Consider the following 7,500-nt stretch of genomic DNA (forward strand, 5'->3'; position numbering starts at 1 on the left):
CTTCTCCTACTCACTGTCTTCTCCTACTCACTGACTTCTCCTACTCACTGACTTCTCCTACTCACGGACTTTTCCTACTCACGGACTTCTCCTACTCACTGACTTCTCCTACTCACTGACTTATCCTACTCACTGACTTATCCTACTCACTGACTTATCCTACTCACTGACTTCTCCTACTCACTGACTTCTCCTACTCACTGACTTATCCTACTCACTGACTTCTCCTACTCACTGACTTCTCCTACTCACTGACTTCTCCTCACATAAACCAGAGATGTCTGTTTGTCTCTGTCTTTAAGTGTGTCTCTTATCTCATCTCCTCTGGCTGAGCAGGATTATGGTTAATTACGAAGTTCTAGAATGTCAGACGCATTGCCGGGGCGATCCTAGGGCTGTCGTTATGGAATGTAAATACCAGCAACGCACACGGGAGTTCGTCAAGTGTGTGTGTGTGTGTGTGCTCGCTTGTTTGTGTGTGTGTATGTGAGATCAAAGTGTGTATCTCGCGGCGACAAACAATATCTTACTGCTACAACAAGCTCCTCGTTCCTGAGCAGAAGTTTTAAGTTTCAAAAGTTTATTCACCACGTGCACAGGATACAACAAGTGTTAAAACAGCACAGTGAAATTCTTACCTTGAGAGCTCTTTCCCAACAATGCAGTGATGATAATAAAAAATAGATAATAAAAAATCCCAAACCATCACCATGCTTGACCGTTGGTACGAGGTTCTTACTGTGGAATGCAGCGTTTGGTTATCACCAGGCATAATGGGACTGATGTCATCCAAAACATTTACTTAAGTTTGCCCAAAAAGCACCTGGAAGCACCTTGATGATCCTCAGGACTTTTGAAAGAATGGTCTAATGGACAGATTATTAAAAAGTAGAACTTTTTGGACGACCTGTCTCATCGTTCTCTGACCTCCTCTCTGTAACCTGTCTCATCGTTCTCTGACCTCCTCTCTGTAACCTGTCTCATCGTTCTCTGACCTCCTNCCCTGTAACCTGTCTCATCGTTCTCTGACCTCCTCTCTGTAACCTGTCTCATCATTCTCTGACCTCCTCCCTGTAACCTTGTTTATTCCATGTGTAACTTTGTGTTGTTGTTTGTGTCGCACTGCTTTGCTTTATTCTTGGCCAGGTCGCAGTTGTAAATGAGAACTTGTTCTCAACTAGCCTACCTGGTTAAATAAAGGTGAAATAGAAATGATCAGTCCTACCACCGTTGTGTCGTCAGCAAACATGATGATGAAGTTGGAGTCGTACTTGGCCACACAGTCGTGGGTAAACAGGGAGTACAGGAGGATCTAAGCACACACCCCTGTGGGGCCCCAATGTTGAAGGTTAGCATGGCAGAGGTGATGTTACCAACTCTCAACACCTGGGGTCAACCGGTCAGGAAGTCCAGGATCCAGTTGCAGAGGAAGGTGTTCAGTCCCAGGGTCCCGAGCTTGGTGACGAGCATGGAGGGCACTATGGTGTTAAACGCTGAGCTGTAGTTGATGAACAGCTTTCTCACATAGCTATTCCTGTTATCTAGGTGGGTGAGGGCAGTGTGGAGCGCAATTGAGATTGCGTTGTCTGTGGATCTGTTGGGGCAGTATGCAAATTGGATGTGTTCCATAACCAGCCTCTCAAAGCACTGCATGATTACAGAAGTGAGTGCTACAGGGCGGTGGTCATTGTGGCATAAAGTCTTAGAGTTCTTAGGATCAGGAATGATGGTGGTCAGATTGAGATCCTGTAACGATTTTCCTCCTCCTCTTCATCCGAAGAGGAGGAGCAGGGATTTGACCAAAACGCAGCGTTGTGAAATGACATAATATTTATTCAAACAAGACGAAACACGAACTATACTTGATAATAAACAAAATAACAAAACGATGTAGACAGACCTGGACGTAAGAACTTACATACAACGAAGAACGCACGAACAGGAAAAATGATTACACAAAAACCGAACGAACGAACGAACAAACAAACCGAAACAGTCCCGTGTGGCGCAACATACACAGACACAGGAGACAACCACCCACYACAAACAATGTGAAACCACCTACCTTAATATGGTTCTCAATCAGAGGAGATGAAAACCACCTGCCTCTAATTGAGAACCATATCAGGTCACCCATAAACCAACATAGAAACACATAACATAGAATGCCCACCCACACTCACGCCCTGACCGACTAACACATACAAAAACAACAGAAAACAGGTCAGGAACGTGACAGATCCTGCATCATAGCCTCCGATTCGGATGACCATTTCTCTATGGAGTGCATCACGGGTACTTTCTGTTTGAGCTTCTGTTTGTAAACAGGAAGCAGGAGTATAGAGACATGATCTGATTTGCTGAAGTGGGGATGACGGAGGGCGGAACAACAAACCTGAGGTTATGGAAGGTGAAACCAGGCCAGACGACCGATAATATCTTATGAGCAAACTTGAGATGGGAGAGGATTATGAACTAATAAACACAAATAAACACATTTTTATACATGGATATAGGATTAATGCATACAGTAACTTTCCTCTCTCACCCAGGGCACTTCACACTAGGTGACACAACCATGTTAACGTGGAATTTTAAAAATTACACTCCTGCTAATGTGCCAGAGTAATGTGGTTATGTAGTCGTATTATGTACCAGAATAATGTGGTTATGTTGTGTTATGTACCAGAGTAATCTGGTTATGTAGTATTATGTGCCAGAGTAATGTGGTTATGTAGTATTATGTGCCAGAGTAATGTGGTTATGTAGTATTATGTGCCAGAGTAATCTGGTTAAGTTGTGTTATGTACCAGAGTAATCTGGTTATGTAGTATTATGTGCCAGTGTAATTCTGTTAATAGTATTATGTGCCAGAGTAAATGTGGTTATGTAGTCATTCATGTGCCAGGTAATGTGGTTATGTAGTATTATGTGCCCAGAGTAATGTGTGTTATGTAGTATTATGTACCAGAGTAATGTGGTATGTAGTAGTAGTAGTGCCAGAGTAATGCGGTTATGTAGTATGTATATGTACCAGAGTAATGGGGTTATGTAGTATTTTATGTGCCAGAGTAATGTGGTTTGTAGTATTATGCACCAGAGTAATGTGGTTATGTAGTATTATGTACAGAGTAATGTGGTTATGTAGTCGTATTATGTGCCGAGTAATGTGGTTATGTAGTAGTATGTACCAGAGTAATGCTGGTTATGGTAGTATTCTGTGCCAGAGTAATGTGGTATGTAGTATTCTGTGCCAGAGTAACTGTGGTTATGTAGTATTATGTACCAGAGTAATGTGGTCATGTAGTAGTATGTACCAGAGTAATGTTTTCAGGTTATGGGTATGGTACGCAGAGTAATGGTGTTAGTAGTGTATGACAAGGTAATGCGGGTATGTAGTAGTATGTACCAGCGTAATGTTGGTTATGTAGTATATGTGCCAGAGTAATGTGGTTATGTAGTATTATGTTCCAGAGTATTGTAGTAGTATTATGTGCCAGATAATGTGGTTATGTAGTATTATGTGCCAGAGTAATGTGGTTATGTACTATTATGTGTCAGAGTAAATGTGGTTATGTAGTAGTATGTACCAGAGTAATGCGGGTAGTGCTAGTATTATGTGCCAAGAGTAATGGTGGTTATGTACTATTATGTGTCAGAGTAATGTGGTTATGTAGTATTATGTACAGAGTAATGTGGTTATGTCGTGTCATGTGTTATGTGATAGTTTCCTACACATCTTATTCCTTGTTGGTAGTTGGTAGTAAATAAGGGCTCTTGTATTACGAAAGTAGTGGGTAGTAGTGTGAATGTGTGCGTGCGTATGTGTGTGTGTGTGTTTGTCCTTGGTTCCTTGTGTATGCATGTGTTTGCGTGTGTTTGTCTCTTCCTCCTTTCTGCCAGAGTCATTTAAACGTTGTCCAAACATTTGTTTTTTATAATCTAGCATACTTCAAAGGCCACATGGAGAGAGCTGTGGGCCCTACAGCATATGGCTTTAATATAAAGGAGAAGAGAGGCGGGGGGAGGGAGGGAGGGAGGAAGGGAGGGAGGGAGGGAGAAACGGGCAGATAAAGGGGGAGAGAGAGATTATGAGGCAGAATGGCAGAGAGAAAAGAAGGGGTATAGCAGGAGGTGGTAGAGAGAGGAGGGAAAGATAAAAAGGAGAGAGAGGGAGTGAGGGTATCAGGGAGTGGGAGAGGGGAGAGAGAGAGCGAGAGGCAGAGAGAGGAGTGAGGGGTAGAGAGAGAGAGGAGCGAGCAGCTGGGAGGGATGGGTAAGGAGAGGCAGAGAAGAGGGAGTGAGGGTAGAGAGAGAGGAGAGGCAGTGAGGAGGGTGGTAGAGAGAGAGGGAGAGGCAGAGAGAGGGAGTGGGGAGAGAGGGAAGAGGCAGTAGGAGTGGAGGAGAGAGAGAGGGAGAGCAGAGAGAGGGAGAGGTGTATCACTAAAAGTAAAGAGATACGTAACGGTGGGGGTGCGTTGATTAAGAGACGTGATGAGGAGTAGAGGGGCAAGCAGTAGTCTTTAGAAGAAGAGATTTAAGAGGGAAGGTGGGCAAGAGGGTGAGAGATGAGCAGAGAGGAGAGGCAGTGAGGAGGATGGGTAGAGAGAGAGGGAGAAAGCAGAGTGGGAGAGAGGGGTAGAGAGAGAGGGCGAGTGGGAGAGATGGGTAGAGAGAGAGGGAGAGGCGAGTCGGGGGAGGAGAGAGGGAAAGAGAGGGCAAGAGAGAGGGACAGAGAGTGAGTGACAGAGAGGGTAGGGGAGAGGGAAAGAGAGGCAAGAGAGAGGGAAAGAGAGTGAGCGAGGTAGAGAGAGAGGGAGAGGCAGTGGGAGGAGGGGTAGGAGAGAGAGAAAGAAGAGGGAGAGTCAGAGTGGGAGGAGGGCAGAAGTGGGAGAGAGGTAGTAAAGAGAGAGGGAGAGGGAGAGAGGGGCAGATTGGGTGAGAGGTGTAAAGAGAGAGGGAGAGGGAGAGAGGGGTAGAGTGGGAGAAGTGTAAGAAGAGGGAGAGGGAGAGGCAGAGTGAGAGAGAGGGGTAGAGAGAGAGGGAGAGTGAATGAGAGGTAGAGAGAACTTATGTTTTACATCTGTGCAGTGAAAGACACATTACTGACACAAACCTATGGTAGAGACTGGTCAAAATCACCCTTTTCTCAGTATGTGAGTATATGTTGTGAGTGTGTGTGTGTGTGTGTGTGTGTGTGTGTGTGTGTGTGTGTGTGTGTGTGTGTGTTGTGTGTGTGTGTGTGTGTGTGTGGGTGTTTGTGTGTTCTTGGCACCTTGCAGAATGGCATTTTCACTGCCAGCTTATTGAAGCCCTCAAGAAAAAACCACCAAGCACACTAATTACCTTCTTCTGCCAGCCTGCGCCCACCGGCCCTCTGCTAGTTGGAGTGAAAATGTCAACTACCCTTTTCTCCCCACCTCTCTCTCTCTCTCTCTCCTTTCTCTCTCTCTCTCTCTCTCCTCTCCTCTCCCTCTCTCTCTCTCTCTCTTCTCTCTCTCTTCTCTCTCTGCCTTCTCTCTCTCTCTCTTCTCTCTCTCCTCCTCTCTTTCCTCTCTCTCTCTCCTCTCTCTTCTCTTCTCTTCTCAATTCGTGAGACAAATTGCGTTTACTTGCATGGGGAAAGACGATATGTTACATTGCTTAAGAGAGTGAAATAGATAATAAACAAAAGTGAAATAAGCAATAACAGTAGATATTACACAAACAAAAGTTAAAAAAAATAGAGACATTTGTCTTTATACGGTGTTGTAACGATGTGCAAATAGTTAAAGAGCAAAAGGGAAAATAAATAAACATAAATGTGGGTTGTATTTACACTGGTGTTTGGTCTTCACTGGTTGCCCTTTTCTTGTGGCAACAGGTCACCAATCTTGCTGTTGTGATTGCACACTGTGGTATTTCACCCAATAGATATGAGAGTTTATCAAAATCGGGTTTGTTTTCTAAATTCCTTGTGGATCTGTGTAATCTGAGGGAAATATGTGTCTCTAAAATGGTCATACATTGGGCAGGAGGTTAGGAAGTGCAGCTCAGTTTCCACTTCATTTTGTGGGCAGCCTGCACCTAGCCTGTCTTCTCTTGAGAGCCAGGTCTGCCTATGGCGACCTTTCTCTATAGCAAGGCTATGCTCACTGAGTCTGTACATAGTCAAAGCTTTCCTTAAGTTTGAGTCAGTCACAGTGGTCAGGTATTCTGCCACTGTGTACTCTCTGTTTAGGGCCAAATAACATTCTAGTTTGGTCTGTTCTTTTCTTAGTTCTCTCCAATGTGTCAAGTAATTCTCTTTTTTGTTTCCTCATGATTTGGTTGTGTCTAATTGTGTTGCTGTCCTGGGGCTCTGTGGGGTCTGTTTGTGTTTGTGAACAGAGCCCCAGGACCAGCTTGCTTAGGGGACTCTTCTCCAGGTTCATCTCTCTGTAGGTGATGGCTTTGTTAAGCAAGGTTTGGGAATCACTTCCTTTTAGGTGCTCTTTCTGGAATTTGATAATTAGCGGGTATCGGCCAAATTCTCTTTCTCTCTTTCTCTCTTTCTCTTTCTCTCCCTCTCTCTCAAAAGCTGTCGTGAGAGATATTAGAGTGTGGACTTGCTTCTGTGTATGTGCTTGTGTGTGCATGTGAACACTATTCCATCTTCTGTGTGATTACACGTGCGTGTTTCTGTGCGAGTTTCTGTGCGTGTTTCTGTGTGTGTTTCTGTGCGTGTGATTGTGTGTTTCTGTGTGTGTTTCTGTGTGATTACACGTGCGTGTTTCTGTGCGTATTTCTGTGTGTGTGAATTGTGTGTTGGGTATGTGTCTTGGTCTGTGTGAGTGTGTGTAGTGGTGATATGTGTGTGGTTATGTGTGATTGTGTATTGTGTGGTTATGTGTGATTGTTTGTGTGTGGTTATGTGTTGTTGTGGTGTGGTTATGTGTGATTGTTGTATGTGGTTTATGTGTGATTGTGTGTGTGTGTGTTATGTGTGATTGTGTGTGGGGTTATGTGTGATTGTGTATTTGTGGTTATGTTGTGATTGTGTGTTGGTTATGTGTGATTGTGTATGTGTTTGTGTGATGTGTATGTGGTTATGTGTGATTGTGTGTGTGGTTATGTGTTTGATGTGTATGTGGTATGTGTGATTGTGTGTGTGGTTATGTGTGGATTGTGTATGTGGTTATGTGTGATTTGTGTATGTTGTGTTTATTGTGATTGTGTATGTGGTTATGTGTATTGTGATGTGTGGTTATGTGTGATTGTGTATGTGGTTATGTGTGATGGTGTAGGTGTGGTTATGTGTTGATTGTGTTGTGTGGTTATGTGTTATTGTGTGTATGTGGTTATGTGTGATTGTGTATGTGGTTATGTGTTGATTGTGTATGGTGTTTGTGATGTGTGAGGTGTGTTGGTTATGGTGTGTGATTGGTGTATGTGGTTATGTGTTGTGATTGTTTTGTAGTGGTTATGTGTATGTGGATTGTGTTGTGTGTGTTATGTGTGATTGTGTATGTGGTTATGTGT

General features: G+C 43.8%; 1 protein-coding gene across 1 annotated transcript in view; it reads left to right on the top strand.

Moving 5' to 3' along the window:
* LOC111963749 (reticulon-4 receptor-like 1) overlaps window positions 1–7,500 on the top strand; it is a 43,086-nt gene that overhangs the window by 9,946 nt on the left and 25,640 nt on the right. The gene's annotated exons all lie outside the window — the stretch shown is intronic.

Source organism: Salvelinus sp. IW2-2015, linkage group LG5 (genome assembly GCF_002910315.2).
Source record: "Salvelinus sp. IW2-2015 linkage group LG5, ASM291031v2, whole genome shotgun sequence".
In the NCBI taxonomy this organism is placed as follows: Eukaryota; Metazoa; Chordata; class Actinopteri; order Salmoniformes; family Salmonidae; genus Salvelinus; species Salvelinus sp. IW2-2015.